Source organism: Carya illinoinensis, chromosome 5 (genome assembly GCF_018687715.1).
Source record: "Carya illinoinensis cultivar Pawnee chromosome 5, C.illinoinensisPawnee_v1, whole genome shotgun sequence".
Taxonomy (NCBI): Eukaryota; Viridiplantae; Streptophyta; class Magnoliopsida; order Fagales; family Juglandaceae; genus Carya; species Carya illinoinensis.
Window position 1 is genome coordinate 24,060,344 of NC_056756.1, and position 19,736 is coordinate 24,080,079.

The window sequence follows — 19,736 nt, forward strand, 5'->3', positions numbered from 1 at the left end:
TCATCTGGACGTCTCGATTTTCCCGTGTTCGTGCGTAGGGATTTGGGGGCGTCACAGGTGGTATCAGAGCGGTTTGGCTCTGGGTAAAACCACATGTCCATAGGTAGTACCAAAATGTTTTTAAAGTTGTGTTTTAAAATTTATTTTAAGTAAAATTGCTTTTGGATATGTTTTAATTGTTTTATTTGTTTGAGCTTGTTTGCTTGTATGTATTTATTTAGTTGTGTTAGTGCATGCTGGTTTCTTTTTTTTTTTTTTTTTTCTTGTTATGTGGTTTGGTTTGGGTTTTTGGTTTTATGTTATTGGTTTTATTTGTTTTTCTTAAAGGGAGTCAAATGTTGTGTTGTGGCAGGAAGGCGGTATAATCGAGGATACTATTATTAGGCAAGAACATTTAGTGTAGTAGACTTGAATTTTTAGCGATGTGGTTTGCTTGTATGATGTTGAGGTCTGAAGGGAATGTCATGATTTAGGCAATCTTTGTAAGGCAGGAACTCACGTAGCAATGAGGAGAGGGATTAGCTTTAAGTCGCTTAAGATGATTGAGGTCAAGGTTTTGTAAAATTTATGTAACGAGGCTATAGGATAGGAGAGTGTAGGTTCAACGAAATTTAAGGATGTGTTTAATGGAATTTTGTTTAAGGATTGGGGTCTATTGTCGCTGTGACCTAGCAGCGCTTTAAGAAAGAATTTAATGATCTCTTCTTTCCTGCTTCAGTGAGGCGGCAAAAAGTAAGAGAGTTCTCAAGCTTAGTCCAAGGGAGCATGACCGTGGAGCAGTACGCCTGAAAATTTATAGAACTTGGGCAATTTGCTCCTCACCTCATCGCCTCGGAGGAGATGCAGGCAAAGCGTTTCCATGAGGGTCTACGTTCTGATATACGCCGAATGGTGGTTAGCCACCGGATATCCACTTTTCAGGATTTAGTGGATGTGGTCACTCTTGTAGAGCGAGAGAATAATCTGAATATGGGCTCCCCTTCAGGACAAAAGAGGCGGAGTTTTACTGGTGAAGAAGTAGTTCGGGTTTGCCTAAGAAATTTGTTCAGCAGGCCGGGACTCGACCATAAGCAGCCTCGGGAGTGCGTATGGGAGGCCGAGTTCCAATTTGTGGCATGTAATAGAGCTCTTGAGGGTGAGTGTCGTCTAGGTAGTAATTAATGTTTTGAATGCGATCAGACGGGGAATTTTGTTCGTGAGTGCCCTAGTCGAGTTCAAGAAAGCCGTGGAACTCGTCGCAGTGGTAGAACAAACCAGAGGCATTTAGCTCGGGCTCGAATGTACGCAATGACTCTTGGTACTGTTGGAGGCGAGGTTACAGAGATTCAGAATGCTGGAGTCATGGCAGGTAGGGGTCTAATCTAATCTTTAGTGATGAACGCCTTGTGTGGTTTGTTTTTCTTATATTATAGAGGCTTAGAAAGAGTGGCATGATCTGGGTGATCTTTTAGGGAAGTAGAATAATTGAATTCTTTAGTTTCGTGAAGTTTATGAAATGGTCTATAGTGTAGTAGATTGTAAGTTCAACAAATTTCAAGGATAGATTTTATGAAATTTCATTAAAGTTTGGGGCCTTATAGATTTTAGGAAAATAAGTTTATGGTAATTAAGGTGTTAGGTTCGACAAGCTTTGGGGGGGAAATAATTAAGTTTCGAGTTTTAGATTTCGTGATTCGGAAAAGTAATTTGATGGCAAATAGGGCTTTAGATTTTACAAGCTTTTAAGGTGAATGTTTTGAATTAAAGCCACCAATCTTGAGAATTTCAAAAAAAAAAAAATATTTATTATCTATTAATGTCTTAGAATTTGAAAGATTTGAGCAGTCGATTTTTTTTTCTATTATGGGATGTAAGTTCTTTGATCTTAGAGATTCCGGAAGATGATTCTTGTTTGATTTAAGGTTTTGGATTTGCAGAATTGAAGGACTGATTTATAATAAGAATTGAGTTCTTAGTTTTACAGACTTAGTGTTGTAGCTTGATCTACTCTAGTGAGTGATTAGTTTGTAACCATTAAAATAGGATTGATTAGAGTTGAGTTATTGATATGAAAATTTTTCTAGAGTAGATTCCTTTGAGAATTGGAGGTAATGATCCAGTTCGTGTTTTTCTTTGAGGATTGAATATATCGAGCTAGTTTAGAAAAATATTTACTGTTAACCCGAGGTTGTAGTGGCAGATTTTATGAAATGATTCTATCGACTCGAAAGATATAGGTCCATCAGGGTGTTGGAAATAGTAGATTTTGTGTTGGTATTAAATACGATTGAATTTGAGGCTATATGATCTGCAGACTTTTGGGAATGGATTCTTAGCAGGTCTAAGGTCATTCTCAGTACCAAACTTTAAGCAATGGCTAGTTGCTGATTTAAGGATATAAGTTGAGTAGATTCAGGAATGATTCTTGTTGAGTTGAAGATATAAGTCCAGATGATGGAAATGTGATAATGGATCACTTGTACGTTTGAATGATTTGTGGTGTTGGCTAAGAGTACGTGAGATCGATGAGTAGTAATGGTAAGTGCGTATGGATTTCAGGGAGTGCTGGTCCTAGTCGCAGCTATTTTTGGCTTGGTAGGAGTTGAAGAGGAATCTGTGTGGTAGTATTAAATTCAAGAGATTTTGGCTTTGAGTTGTTTGGTAAGTTGATCGAAGTGTGCAGTCGAAGCAGGTTGCCCATTGGGATGATGGCTTTAAACAACTGTTGTGTTTATCTTGAGAATTAATTGCGACTTGAAGTCATAGGAATTTAAATTGGTGAGGCTATACTTTTCTTTGGAGATCAAGTATCCACTTGGGAGAATTGGGGATATGGTTATTTAACTTGAAAGGAGATAGTTAGGTCACCATGTGTGGTGTATCAAGTAATAAATCTTGGAAGTTGAAACTTATGCATCAAAGGTGAGTAGCGTGATCATATGTATAAAGTAATAAAGTTGTAGGATCCTTGAATGTTTAATAGTTTTTTATGGATTGAAGATTTAAACAGTATGGCCTGTCTTGAGATTTATTTGTGAAGTGCTATTGAAAGAATTAGTTGTGCCAAAACTAGAGTTTTTGAGAGTACAATTAAGTGGGTGAGTTACCAAGAGCGTTTTGATTATGTCTAGGTAAAGTCAATGGTAGTTTATAGTGAGTGAGTTCTTGCAAGATTATATGTTATTCAAAATATAGGTAATGAGTTTGAAGTATGGGATATCGGATAGAAGTTATAAGTGCTCTCGTTGGTTGGCCGGGAAGGACTTGGGCCTTTTGGAGATGTTCCTTATCTTTAGAAGAGACATGTGTATTTTGGGATGATGTTATGCAAATTGGGGCCTGAAGGATGATTCGTACTGGTTTCTATCATCAATCATTGGATGTATTTTTGCGGAATGTTGGTTTTCGTTAGGGCAGCGATGGCCAACTGAGGAATGAGTGGAGATTTGTGATTTCTGGAAGTATATGATTTTCTATGGAAATGTGGTAAAAGTTTTATTGTGATTAGGTGTGGATTGAGCTTGTTCTTCATGATAATAATTTTTGAGGATATAGCCTTTATGTATGTTGGTGAGTTATCAGAGTGCGTGCGAAAGCATGATTTTTGGAGATTTTTAGAAGTTCAAATTTTGTATCAATTTGAGGAATTAGTAGTGATTCGGAGTTTTAATGTGAGATTAATCTTTTGATCGTGCAAATTTTATTTATTAATGGTTAATTTTAGGAAGTGGCTATTAGGTTACCAAGGTTGGAATAGGATGAAAATTCGGAAGGTAAAGCAGAGGTGTCGCCGATATTAGCAATTTATGGTGTGAAGATAATAACCTTTGGATTTGTTGGGAGTTGTCGATGATATGTATCTCTCAATTAGGTTCAAAGTTGTATCTTGTATCTTTTTGGCGTTGATGGTTGATCTTGCAAATTTCGAGGACGAAATTTGTTTTTAAGGGGGGAGGATGTGATGACCCGCTTTTACATGTATTTTCACTGAATTGTTGTTTTTAATTTAATTACTATATTAGTTTATTTATTTTAAATTAATGTATTTTAATTGGTTTTAATTTATTTGATGTTGTGTTTAATTTATTTTAGTCGTTTTACGGTTTTTAATATCGTTTCGGTGGATCTGTTTTGGTTTCCGAAGTGAGGACTGGACCTCATTTCTTTTCCCTTATCTTTTCTTTTCTTTTCTTTCTTTTTCTTTTTTTCTTTTTCTTTCTTTTTCCTTCTTTTTCTTCCTTTTCTTTTTCTTTCTTCTTCCTCCTCTCCCGCGTACGCACAGCAGCCCCTTTTTCTCCTTCCGTCGCCGCCTGTTTGTCAGCCCAGTTCTCCGCCGTACGGCCACCGTTTAGTGCACCGCCACCACCATTCTCCTCCCCTTCCACCAGAGATCATCCTCACCAATTTTCAGAGCCATCGGACCAGCCGTTAGCCTTCGAGAGCCGCCGGAAGTCGCTGCACCTGCTCTGTTTTTGCCCCTGTCGCCGGTTCCTTTCGCAGCCCAGAACCGCCGCTCGCCGGTAGCGTGGCCTACACCACCCACCCAGTTTTCTTCCCCTCTCACCGGTGAACATCCTCACCAAGTTTCACCTCCATCCGAGCCGCCGTTAGCCGCCACGAGCTCCTCCAAGCCATACGATTTTTCACCGTTTCCGGCACCGTCGCACCACCTCCGGCCACCATATTTTCACAGCTTCTTCCCCTACCTTTTACCGACCTAAACCATCCATTTTCGGCCTCGATCCATTGCCGGAGCAGCTCCCACAAGCTCAACTCTGTTCAGCCCCTTTTTGGCCTTCGACCGCCATTTCCACCACCACCCACGGCCAAAACTCATTTCCCTTAGCTTCATAAATATCTCAAGGCCATTCCCTATCAATCCCGAGCCTTGGTTTGTCCCCGTTCAAAAGTGGGTATTTTACAACCCACGGCCACAGTGTAAATTACACTGTTACGTTGCTTTTCTTCCGCCGTTTGCAACGCCGCGTATTTTCTAAAAATACCATATAGCGCTGTAAGTATTTTCCAAACCCTACTTTCAGATTTAAATATATTTTTCTCATTCAATAATTATTTATCTGTTAGTTGGCTGATTCCGGACTGAGTCCGAGGAGTTCGGGGGTCGGATGGATGGAGGACGGAGTTGCTTGTTTTATTGATTTATGGATGGTTGTTTATTTTTGTGCATTGATATCGCATTTACATGGTGCATACACATGCATTTTTATTTAATTGAGAAAAGCTTGTTTTATTGGCGTAAGTAGATTTTCGGGTGCGTGTGTATCACGACCCCAAGCCGGGATGGGGTATTATCTCGGTGGAGCTCCTCTGGTCACTCGGGAGTGGAATAAACTGAGTGACGTCCCCTGAGTTGTCGCTGGGCGACGACGGGAGCGGGGGCTAGGGGATGCTTGTCTACGAACACACCGGGCGCGGAACCGGGTATCGCTCTACGCACCGACTCCGTGGCCCTTCGCTGGCGAGGGCTAGAGGATGCTTGGCTACAAACGCGCGGGGCGCGGAACTGGGCATCACTTGTTAGGTGTCACATGTGTGGTCGTAACCTGCGATGTGGCACTGGAGCCAGGGTGTGCGGATGACCCCTAGGGAAGGTCATGGTGCATACAGATTAATTGGATAATAGGTTGAGATGGATATGGGCCAAATGTGACTTTTGGCATGATATTTGAAAAGGATATGTTTTTGGGCCAAATGGGATTTTTGGCGTACGTGGAAAATAATATGTTTTTATGGGTTTTGAGATGTGGTTTATGAGACATGTGCATTGGGCATACTTCATGCATATTGTTTGAGTTTTATATGTTTTTATCTAGTGGTATTTGGAGTTTACTTACCTACAGCACCATTTTTGGTACCGTAGATTTTGGTGCAGAGATCGAGGATGAGGAGGAGGAGGCTGAGCCCGAGGATGCGGCTCCGCCGGGGTGCTGATGTTATGTTTTGTATTTAGTTTAAAATTATATTTGTGTCTTGTAATATTTATTTATGTATGTTTTGAATAGTTTTGTATTAAACAAGAAAAATTTCTGATACTTAGTTATTGACTTGCTTTTCGCTGCGTATTTCTCATGCACATTCGTCACTTTTTCACACACTTGGCACACGTCGATAGGATGATGACCCATGATGTCATCATCTAGACGTCTCGATTTTCCCGTTTTCGTGCGTGGGGATTTGGGGGCGTCACAAATTCTATTTTGTATATAACTTCAGCTTGAAACTCCTTTATTCTTTGAATTCATTTGTTATCATCAAAATTCATGTGTAGATATATAATTACACGAAACTTGAAACCTCGGGTTCAACAATCTTCTCATTTTTTATGATGATAAATATTTGATAGAATCTGAAACCTATATTAATACTTAAACTCCCCCTGAATGTACGTTAGTTTTTCAAATAAAAGTATAAATATAATTCCAAGTATATATAACAAGTTTAGTAATTTAAACAATGTTAATGTTCTTGTCTAAAATTTCTCTCCATTTTGGCATCATTAAAAAGGATTCGCAGCAAATAAATATACTAAAAAAACGGTGTGTTAGTAGAAACTGTATATAGTTAAAAAATTAGAATCTCCCGTGACTCAACAAGTGTGGCTGGAGATTTGAACAATCGTTTGATGTTGTTGACAAACAAAATTAAGAGTTCTGAGTTTCTATAAAAAAATGATCATTTTCACCCATATGATACCATATAAAATCAATATTAAAGTTTATCTAATTCGCATCAAATCTTATTTTTATTTTTATAACTCATCTGCATTCTTTCAACATTCTCGCTTTAAACTTTTAATTTTTTTCTAAATGACAATCAACAGGAGGTTGAGGTGTTGCAACATGGTATCAATGACAGGAGGTATTCTACACCTCAACCTCCTGTTCTTTTTGTAGCTGTCATTGATAACATGTTCCAACAAAAAAATAATAATTTGGCTAATAAGTCAGACTCCGATGCTATCTATGACTTGGTGAGTCTCGGGACTCGCTACTCATCCTCTATTATTACTTTTTCCCAGCAGTTATAAGTCAGAAACCATGAGGTTAAAAAACTTAAAGAACAAATTGTTATACTTTAACGAATTGTTTAAAAGTCTCACACAAGGGAATGAATATTTCAATAGAAGAATAAACAGTTGAAATCTCTATTAGATTCTTCATTCCACTTTCCCGTTCCCGTGAATATGGATGACATGATATTGTATGAAGAGAACGAGTGTCTCAAACATGAGGCTAAGAATCTTAAATTTACGTAAAAGTATTTATAAAAATTCTCTCTCTATTTTTATTGACTCTAGTCTATCTTTTAAGAGATATTCATAACATGCATCATACATATTTATCGTCTAATCATATATAATTTATCTTCTGACAAAGATTTTGTGAAAATATCTACTAACTGATCGTGTGTGCTTGTAAACTCCAGGACTATATCGTCTTTCTGCACATGATCTCGAAGAAAATGATATCTTATTTCCATATGCTTAGTTATAGAATGTTGTATTGGGTTCTTTGAAATATTTATAACACTTGTATTATCACATTTGATTGGAATGTGATTATACATGAATTTGAAATTTTCAAGTTGTTGCTTCATGTAAAGAACTTGAATACAACAATTACCTGCAGCAATATATTCTGCCTCAACAGTAGATAATGCAACAAAATTTTACTTTTTACTAAACCAAGAAACTAAAACATTACTTAAGAAATGACATGCTCCACTAGTACTTTTTCGATTAATTTTGCAACCAGCATAATCTGCATATGTGTAGTTGATTAGATTGAAAGATGTGTGCTTAGGGTATCATAACCCTAAGTCATCACTAAGATATCTAAAAATGCACTTAACTGCAATCAAATGAAATTTTTTTGGAGATGATTAAAATTGTACACATAAGTACACACTGAACATAATATCTGATCTACTAGCTGTCAAATATAATAAGCTATCAATCATACCTCAATATACCTTCGAGTCAACTGCTTTACCAGTTTCATCTTTATCAAGTTTAGTAGATGGACTCATTGGTGTTCCAATTTCTTTAGCACCTTTCATCCCAAAATTTTTGAATAATTCCTTAATATATTTGGATTGATTGATGAATGTTTCACTTTTTACTTACTTGATTTGCAATCCAATAAAGAATGTACGTTCTCTCATCATACTCATTTCAAATTCTTCCTGTATAATCTTAGCAAAAAGTTGACACATATTTTTATTAGTAGCACCAAATATTATATCATCAACATAAATATGAATCAAAAGACTATTATTATTTTCGTGTTTAATGAAAAGAGTTGTGTCGATTTTTCCTCTTGAAAAACCTCTTTCAATCAAGAAACTACTGAGTTTCTCATACCAAGCTCTAGGAGTTTGTTTAAGTCTATATAAGCTTTTGTAAGTTTGAAAATATGATTTGGAGAAATATAATTTTCAAAATCTGGAGGTTATTTAACATATACCTTTTCATTTATAAAACCATTTAAGAAAACACTTTTAACATCCATTTGAAAAAGTTTGAAATCTTTATAACAAGCATATGTATGTAGCATTCAAATAACTTCTAATCTTGTGACTGGTACATATGTCTCATTATAATTGATTCATTCTTCTTGATTGAAACATTGGTTTACAAGTCAAGCCTTATTTCTAATAATGATTTCGGACTCATCTTTCTTATTTCTAGAAACCAATTTTATTACAATAATAGTATGATTTTTGGTCTAGGATCAAGTATCCAAACATTATTTCTTTCAAATTGATTCAACTCTTCTTGCATACCTATAATCCAAGATTCATCAAGAAGTGATTTATCAATATTTTTGGGTTCAATCTGAAATAGAAAAGTAGTATGATTACAAATATTTCTAAGATATGATCAAGTAATTACACCTCATGAAGGTTTTCCCAAAATTTGTTCCACTAGTTGATCTTTCACAATTTTTTACTGTTTGGTTGCATCTTGTATTCAATTTTGATGATCTTTCCTAATATCTACATGTTGGACTTCCTCTATTGTGTTCTCTTTGTTGAGATTAAGACTTTCCGTATTATTTATACCTCATGTTTCTTCATTAATGGATTTCTTGGAGAGTTAAGAATTAGATTCAACAAATACTACATGCATAGATTATTGTATAGTTAAAATTAATTTATTGAATACTCTATAAGCTTTACTATTAGTAGAATACCTGAGAAAAATGCATTCATCATATTTTGCATCAAACTTGCCTAAATTATCTCTGCTATTCAAAATAAAACATTTGCATCCAAATACATGAAAGTAATCAATGTTGGACTTTTTCTCATTCCAAAACTCAAAGGGAGTTTTATCTAATTTAGATCTTAGCATAACTCTATTTATAACATAACATGCAGTACTTACCGCTTCGGCCTAAAAGTAATTATGCAAGTTATTCTCATTAAGTATTGTTCTTGCCATTACTTGAAAATATATATTTTTCCTCTCTACTACCCCATTTTATTGAGGAGTTCGAGGAGTAGAAAAATTATATACAAAACTATTTTCATCACAAAAAGTTTCAATATTTTTATTAACAAATTCTTTTCTCCTATCAGTTCGGATACTTGAAATAGTATAATATTCTTTTTCATTTTGAGTTCTCTTACATAATTTGGTAAAAACATTATGTGCCTCATCTTTATGAGTAAGAAAAATGACTCAAGTATATCTAGAGAAATCATCAATAATAACAAATGCATAATATTTTCTTCCTAAACTTGCAATTCTATTTGGTCCAAAAAGATCAATGTGTATAAGTTACAGTGGTCTAGTAGTAGAAATATGTTTCTTAATTTAAAAAACAAATTATTTATTTACCAAATTAGTATGCATTATAAATTTTGTTTTTAAGAAAATTTACCTTTGGTAAACCTCTCACAAGATTATTTTTTGAAAATTTGAAAATGAGTTCCATGTTGGCATGACCTAGTCTTCTATGCCATAGCCAACTAGTTTCATTTTAAGCTGAAAAACAAATAACATCTTGTGAGACAATTTCTTCAAAATTGATTGTATAAACATTGTTATTTCTAAAAGTAATAAAATAAATATTACAATCATAATCATTCAAAATAATGCATTTATCCATTTTAAAAATAACTGTAAATCTTTTATCACATAATTGACTTATGTTCAAAATATTATATTTAAGACCTTCAAAAAGTAGAACATTTTTAATTATCAAAAAAGATTCATTACCAATTTTACCTATTTCCACGATCTTCCCTTTCGAATTGTCTCAAAATATCACGTGTTCTTCTTCTTTAGATTTAAGATCAAAGAACTTAGTCTTATTTTCCGTCATGTGTTTTGAATATCCACTATCTCAAAATCATTTGTTTTTGCTTGTGAATGACTTCATGCATACCTATAAAAACAATTAAAATGATTTTTCATAGTACCCAAGTTCTTTGGATCCTTTATTTATTAGTATTAGAAGAAACAAGATTTTTAGTTACCCATATAACCCTAATAGTTATTGTATGCTTTCTTCTAATATGACAAGCATGATAATTATGACAATTTCTATTACAAAAATTGCAAATAGTATGTGGCATATATAAAAACTTGAATGATTGTAATAGTATCTTTCTTTGACAAAATTATTTTTATGAAAAAAAATTTTGAATATTGAATTTTGATGTAGAAGGATTATCAAATTTTTTTTATAAGATTTGTATTTTTGTTTTGATATATATCACAAGTCTGCATTCTCAAAAATACATATTTGACTACTAAAAAGTTTTTTAAAATTTCTTTTTCTCTTCGTAAAGTTTTCAACAATATTTTCTAAATCAGTTATTTTCTTCTTCAACTCAAAATTTTCATATTTCAAAACAGTGTTTTCTTTTTTTAAAACATCAATTTCATTTATTAAAGAAGAATTTTTATTTTTCAAAATAGTATACTTGGTACCCAATTTTTTAAATTCCTCATAAATCTATTCTAAAACATTTTGCAATTCTTCATATGAATGATTTTCAATATTATCACCTCAAGGTCATCTTTAATCATAAGACAAAGATTTACTGATTCTTCATTACTTGTTTCACTATCTAAACTATTTGAATCATTATCCTATGTAGCTTTCATTGGTTTGTTGCCTTTGTTTCGATCTTTCTTTAGCAGAGGACAATCTGACTTAATATGTTCAGGTTTATTGCATTTATAACAAATTAAATAGTCATTTTTACCTGAATCTTTCTTGAAAAACTTTTTGAAAGATTTCCTCAGATGAGTTTTATTTTTGTTTAAGAACTTCTTAATTCTTCTTGTTATTATCGTAATTTCTTCGTTTTTGTCGTCATTTTCCTCATGTTCATTACTTTCACTTTCATTAAGAACATATTTAAGTGTCAAGCTCTTATTTGACTTTTTCTTTTTCTTTTCTTCTTTTCAATGTGTACTCATGGGTGGAAAGTGACCTGATGAGTTCATTCACCTCGAGTTTCTTGAGGTCTCTAGCTTCAAGAATCGCTGTCACTTTTGATTCTCAACTTTTTGGTAAAGAGTTAATAATTTTTCGTACTATCTCCACCTTGCAATAAACTTTGTCAATAGCTGTCAAGCTGTTTATGATGTTAGTAAAACGAGTGTACATACTAGAAATAGATTCATCTTCATTCATCTTAAACATTTTATATTTATGAGTAAAAATATAAATTTTTTATTCCTTGATTTGAGAAGTTCTTTCATAAGTAACTTTCAAGTTATCCCAAATTTTTTTGCCGTAGCATAAGTCATTATTATATTAAACTCATTTCCATTGAGAGTATCATATAATAAATTCATAGCAGTTAAATTTAATGTATAAAGTCTATTATCTTTACGATTAAACTCTTTTTCTTTTTTTACCTTTACTCCATCAACCACTTTTGTTGGAATATAAGGTCCATTTACAATACAGTTCCAGATTTCTCGACCTTGATCCTGAAAGAATATTCTCATTCTAACTTTCTAGAATGAGTAATTGTCTCCACAAAAGAGTGGAAGTTGACTGCTAGATTGACCTTCACTAAATAAAACTGCAATGTTAGCCATAAGATTTTAACTCAAAAGATAGTTAATCTTATAACAGAGTCCTTACTCTGATACCAATTGTTGTCCAGATGATTAACACAAGAGAGGGTGAATTGAGTTGTGTTTAAAAATTAAAAATTATAAATAAAATACACAATATAAAATATAAACAAAATACGAAATAACAATAAATATAAACAGTAAGGGTAAGAGAAAAGCAAACTCAGTATGTTAACGAGGTTCGACTCCACTGCTTACGTCCTCGCCTCAAACTATCCCTTGAAAATCCTCAAATTCACTATTCAACCTCTTTCAAATAGAGAAAAAAACCTAATACACCTTTGAACAATACCACTACAAATGATACATGTAAAACACTATCTATACTTGCAATCACTTTACACGTGGTGATTCAACTATTCTCTGTGTAGAACACTTTCTACACGCACAAAGGTTATACACACCCTTTTGCTGATATAAGAGTTGATAATAGGTAGGTTATCAGAAAACGCTCCTCAATGAGTGAAATAAGAACAATATAACGCAAATTATATTTATCTCAAAATGAACAAGGGTTAAGGCTCAATGATTAGAGGAGAGAGAATGAAAACTTGAGACTCCTTTATTCTTTGAATTCATTTGTTATTATCAAAATTCATGTGTAGATATATAATTATACGAAACTTGAAACCTTGAGTTCAACACTAATTATCATGGTATCCATATTGATTATTCATCTAAAATAATGTCACTTTACATAAGAGCATTTTCATTGGTTTGACTAAATTCATCTTTAAAATTTAGCCAATATTACACTTCTTTGCATTTGTCTATTCTATTTAAATTCAATCCTCACATTAGATTAGCCATTCATTCTTTATATAATAATAAAATATTATTAAATTTATATTTTTTTAATTTATAATTCTACAAATTTAATATTATTAATAATTATATTATAATTAATTAATATTAAAAAATCATATTTTCAAAGGTTATTTAATTCTCAAAATCATATAAAATCATATTTTATATTATAATTAAATTAATCAATTATATTATAATGATGAGAAAGTAGTATTTTAATTTTTGGTGAATGAATGCAGTCTTCCATATTTAGCTAACTACTGTAGCAAAAATATAAAATATTTTAGATTTGCCGAATCCAAATTCCAATATGGGCCTTTTTTACGCAAATAATTCAAATTTTTGCCAACATCCTCATTTGCTCTAATATTTTTATTTTTCTTCAACTATTACAAGTACTAGTCTCGTCATATATTGAATCCTCAATAATAGACATGAGCTTGTCTCCTCTCCTTTTCTCTCTAGGAAAAAAGCGGTGGTTTGTGGGGTCCACTCAAGATTCTAACATAATCGAGTAGTGGGAGCATAGTTTTAAATACCGTACCGTACCGGCCGGTACGGCCGGAATATTCCGTACCGGTCACCGGTCCGGTACATATATTACACCTATTTCGTACCGGTCTGAATACCGGCCGTACCGGCCGATATTTCGGCCTGTACCGGCCTACGTATCGGCCCGTACTGGCCAGTATTTCGGCCTTCTATTTTTTTTTTTTTCATTTTTTCAAACTACAAGTTTATTTTTTGGCCCCCAATTTATACCAGATTATTTATAATTTATATATATATGTATTTATATATAAATTATTCATATATAAACTATTATTTTAGAATATAATTTATTTATTTATATTTATACATATAATTTATTTATATATCGACTATTCCGAAACGGTACACGAAACGGTACCGGTATCGAAATATTTCGTTCCAATGCCTTGACCGGTACGCCATCCGGTATGGTATTCAAAACACTGAGTGGGAGAGAGTGTGTGAGCGCAGTGGGGTGGTTGGGTATGCCAAAAACGGTTGCAGGGAGGGGGAAAAACTTTTACCAGGGACAAATCAGATAGGCCTACGGCAGTTCTTGGTGGGCAAAATGAATGAAATAGAGGAACGATGGGGGAAACTAAGACTAACAGAAGAAGAAGCAAGTGATATTGTGGTTGGAGATGAAGCTTCTGAGGTATTGTAGAGAAAATTTGAATGCAGTGTTGTTGGTAAAATCTGGATGGATCGAAAGTTGAGTGCAGTGGTAGTAGAAAATACAATGGGAAAGGTCTGGTGTATCAGTCAAAGAGCAAAATTCCAAGAAGTGGGAGTAAATATCTTTGCTATCCAGTTTGCAAATGAAGCCGATAAGATGAGGGTAATGGATGGTAGACCATGGTTGTTTGACAGCTACATGTTTGTAATAATGCCATTTAATGGATTCATTCCACCTCAAAGAATGGATTTCTCGAAAGAAAGAATGTGGGTCCAAATGCTAGAGTTGCCTTTAGCATGTATGAATGAAAAGGAAGGAAAAAGAATTGGTAATACTATAGGTGAAGTTATTGAGGTAGAGATATAGGTCGATGGAAGTGACTGGGGCAGATTTCTGAGGATATTGATGTTAATGGATTTGTCAAAACCTTTAGCAAGAGGAAAGACTATTTCAGTCAAGGGCATCAAGTACTGGATACCTCTAAGGTATGAAAAAACTTCCTCATCTTTGCTTTGAATGTGGCCGTATTGTTCATAGGGAAGGTAACTGTGAGAAAAAAACAGGAGCTGAGGGTGAATAGTTTGGGGTTTGGTTGAGAGCTGGTATGAGGGTAAGGGGTTCAAAGCATTTTAGAGGTAAGACAAAAAATGAGGGTAGTCAGACAATGGAGACAAATGGGATAGATTCTGGGAGTAAAAGTAATGAGGAGAGGGAGGAGAGAGTGGAGTATGTTGATAAGTTACCGATAGGAGAAGAGAAGATTAATGAAACTGAAACCACAGAAGGAAGTAAGGGGTATGAAGAGGGATTAACCGAGGTGATAGTTAAAGAGGCTGAAGTGTTAGCACTTGCAGAACATAGAGTAGAGGAGTCTGCAATAAAAGTTACTTCTGTTGAGGTAATTGCAAAAGGAAGTGGAATGTGGAAAAGAAGAGCTAGGGGAATGGCAACAGAAGATAAAGTTAGTAAGACAGTTAGCATACATGAGAGAAAAAGGAAATGTAAAAAAGAAAATGGGGGCAAGGGGAAAAATAGAGAAAAAATGAAACAATGGTGGAAGGGGAGGAGATGGAAGAATTAAAAAAGAAAGAGGTAGAGGCTGCTAAGCAGCCCCACCTATCTCAATGAAAACACTTAGCTGGAACTGCCAAGTGCTTGGGAACCCTTGAACAGTTCAAGACCTTTACCATATGGTGGAGGAGAAGAGATCCAATGTAGTTTTCTTAATGGAAACTAAGTTGACTAATAGAAAGGCTGAAACAGTAAAGAGAAGGTTGAAATGTGATGGGTTCTTTGTAGTGGAACCTTTGGGAAGGAAGGGAGGACTAATCATGCTATGGGACCATACTATTATTGCTGAGGTGGCCAATTATTCACAAAGACATATAAGCCTTTGGATCATGAATGAGAAAAGACATGAAAAATGGTTACTCACAGGGTATTATGGAGAACCTGATGGTGGCAAGAGAGGTGCCTCTTGGAGGTTCTTCTCCTCACTCAAACCAGACAAGAACACAGGTTGGGGAGTTATTGGAGATTTCAATGAAATAGTAGCACATGATGAAAAAATGGGTGGAAAGCCAAGAGAGGAGAGTCAAATGGCAATTTTCAGAAATGTGTTGAGGGAATGTGGTTTGTTTGATTTGGGTTAGGGGGCAGTGATAAAATTACTTGGAGTAATAAACATGAAGATGATACTTTTACCAAAGAAAGATTAGGCAAATCATTGGTTAGTGCAAAATGGAAAAGTTATTTTAAGGAAAGCTGGATCGAGGTGATGGTTGCTAGATGCTCAGATCACAAGCCATTGCTATGGGTTATAAATCAAGATAGAAGGGTGGGGGAGAGAAAGAGAAGGGTGTTTAGATATGAAGCTAGATGGGCATTGGAGGAGGAATGCTCTGAGGTACTGAAGCAAGTGTGGATAAATGAAGGAAATCATAATCTGCATTCATACTTAGAAAGAAGTAAGACAGCATTAATAAGATGGAGTAGATACAAAGGGGCTAACTCAAATAGGGAATTAGAAGAAAAAACAAAAGAGCTGAAAAGATTGCAAGTGGATGAATGTAGAGGGAACCTACAAGCAATTAAGACACTACAGAGGGAGGTAGAACAAATGTTAGAACAAAAGGATTTGAAGTGGAGACAACGAGCCAAGCAAAATTGGTACCAGCTAGGGGATAAAAACACTAAGTTCTTTCATTGTTGTGCTACTCAAAGAAAAAGTAAGAACAAAATTTTAAAAGTTAGTGATGAAGATGGAAGATGCTTGTCCCAGCCAAGAAGAGATTGAGGTGCCTTTCAATGATACTTTGGAAAGTTTTTCACCTCCTCAAATCCTAATCCAGTGGAGATTGAGAATTGCACTGCCCAGATGGAAACTAAAGTTACCAACCAAATGAATGAAGGACTATCAAAAGCATTTACAAGAGTGGAGATTGCGGAGGCCATTCATCAAATGGCACCCTTCAAGTCACCGAGACTACATGGATTTGGAGCATGCTTCTATCAAAAGCATTGGTCTATTATTAGAGATGAAGTTAGCGTCCTTTAATTGCTGAATGGTAACTCTTTTGCCCCTTCTATTAACCATACTTTTATAGCACTCATCCCTAAGGTTAAAAGTCCTATAAAAGTCATTGAATATAGACCTATCAATCTATGTAATGTGGTCTATAAGATCATGTCTAAAGTGTTAGCTAATAGGATGAAAAAGTTTCTGAATATTATAATCTCTCAAAATCAAAGTGTTTTTATTCCTGGGAGATTAATAATTGACAATATAATGATAGCATATGAGTTGTTGTATTCTATAAAAGTTAGGAAAAAGGGAAGAGTGGGAGTCATGGCCATAAAGTTAGATATGTCAAAAGCTTATGATCTTATCCTCATTGACAGCTTTAACTATTATCTGAGCATCACCCTCAAACAAGACTCGACAAAAACCAAGATCTCTGCATAATTCAAAAGCTTTCCATAGTGCTAAGCATTCAGCCATAGCTAGAATTTGAACATGTAATCTCTGCTCACAGTAGGCAGTGAGGACCTCTCCCATTTCATCCCTTATAACTATTCCAAGCCCAGCTTTTCTTTTCTTTTTTTTTTATCAAGGGCTGCATCCCAGTTGACTGTCACACTCCCTGCAGTAAGTGTCTTCCATCCTTCTTGTCTCATAAGCACTCTGTTTGGGTTTGTGTGTTCTACCACGGATTCGCCCATTTGAAATTCTATGAGTTGCTCTCTTGCTGCATTAATAAGCTGCCTAGGTGGTGTAAATTTATTTTCAAACACAAATTGATTCCTCCTTAGCCATATACTTCTCATTACCACCGCTACTTTTTCCATTTCCTCTTTAGTAAGGATTTGTGCCATCTTCTCAATCAAATCCATTAGGCTTTCTTCTAATATAATCCACTTCTGAACTCTAGCACTTGATTCAATCCAAACATCAGTGGATGCCGCACACTGCCACAAAACATGCATGACTGACTCCTTGTGCAATTTGCAAACTGGGCATAGATCACTCCCCATTACTTTTTTTGCCACCAGGTTACTTCTTGTAGCTATGTAGTTATTCTTAGCTTTCCATAGGAAAAGCTTGACTTTCTCTAGAATATTCAGTTTCCAAATCTTGCCCCATCTCTGATTTGTTATGAATTCTGTTGAACTCCCTTTTATTCCTTCTTCTCCTTTCCATCTCTAGGAAATAAGCACTCCTAACAGAAAAGAGCCCTTTTTGTGAAGGACCCCACACCACTTTATCATCAGCACCCATCTTGCTCAAAGGTACACTGAGAATTTGCTCCACTTCAGCTTCCACAAATATCTCGCGAATTAGAGCCTCATTCCAAATCCTTTCCTCTTCCATGATCAATTCTTCTACCTTTGCCTCCCTTTGTAACCTTGAAAATGGAGACTGAACACTGAAGTTAGAAGGCACAATAAGCCATTTATCTTCCGAGATCTTTATGCTTTTCTCATTTCCCACTCTCCACCCCATCCCCTCCTTGATTAACTCAGAAGCCTTCCAAATACTTTTCCAAATGAATGAGGGACTTCTTCCCAATTTTGCTTCCAAGAATGAGGACTTACTGAAATATTTTTGCTTGAAAATCTGGGCCTCTAAACTTGTGGAGTTTGTAAGAACTCTCCACCCTTATTTAGCAAGCAATGCCAAACTGAAATATTCCACATTTCTGAAACCAAGACCCCCTTTATCTTTTTGCTACCCCAATTTGTCCCAGCTACCCCAATGCAAACCTTTATTAGTTTTCTGATTGCCCCACCAGAACTTGGCCATTAGACCATTAAGCTCATAACATAGATTTTTTTGGAACAAAAAAAAAAAAAACACTCATAGTGTATGTGGGTACTGCTTGAAGAACTGCTTTGATGAGAACTTCCTTTCCTGCAGCTAAAAGGAAATAATTTTTCCAATTAGTTACTTTTCTCCACACTCTTTCCTTAATGCCCCTGAAAGTAAGGTACTTAGATCTACCAATTACTGAAGGAAGCCCCAAGTGTTTCTCATAAGACCCTACCATTATTGATCCACCAGCAATTTTTATTCGAGACTAATCAATCAACTTTGTGTTTGAGCTAAAGAAAATGGCAAATTTTTCTTTATTAAGAACCTGACTAGAGGCCCTTTCATACACCTGTAGAAGGTCTTGAATCTTGTACCACTCCTCTACTGTTGCCCTTCCAAATAGAACACAATCATCTGCAAACAGAAGATGATTGTTTCTGGATCCTCCCCTTGCCACATTCACCCCCCTTGTGACCCCTTTCGAGTCTGAATAATTAAGCAGTGTTTAGAGTCCTTTAGCACACAACAAGAAGAGATAAGGAGATAAAGGATCTCCTTGTCTCAATCCTCATGAGGGATATAAGATAGGTTCAGGTTGTCCATTAACCATTACTGAGTATGACAGTGATCTCACACAGCCCATGATATGGTAGCATTGTGTTGGATGTGAAGAAAATGCTAATGCAACAAATGGGATGGAAGATTCAATTTGTACACAGGAGCTCAAAAGGAGCAGGACATAGGTTAGCTAAGGAGGCTTTACATCTAGATACAGAGATTATATGGATGGAAGAGATACCAACTTGTATAGCTGAATGCATAGAAAAGGAAAAAAGTTGTAATCCTAAGACTATTAAATGATGAATACAAATATCATTTACTTTAAAAAAAAAAATAATAATAATAGACATGAGCTTAATTTGCTTAAAATCTAAATTCCACCCCTTACCCTAACGACCTTCCATAAATAGAAACCCTTAATTAAGATAATGGTTGTGCCAGGTTGCTAGATGGCCACCCATCATTTATAGTTGGGCATACCGCTAGTGTAATTTTTTTTTATGCATTTTTAACATCTTTATTATTAAAAAATTAAAAAAATATATATACAAATGTACTAATAGTAATTTCCTTAACTATTAAGCAAATAAAAATTAAAATTAAAATATTCGAACAATAACTTTGAGCGATAACCTTGAAGGGACTAAGCAGCATTTTCAATTAAAAAAGAAAAAAAGAAACAATAGCTTAATTTTATAAAATAGTAACTTTGCAAAATTTGAGGTGCTACCCTTTTCCATCTC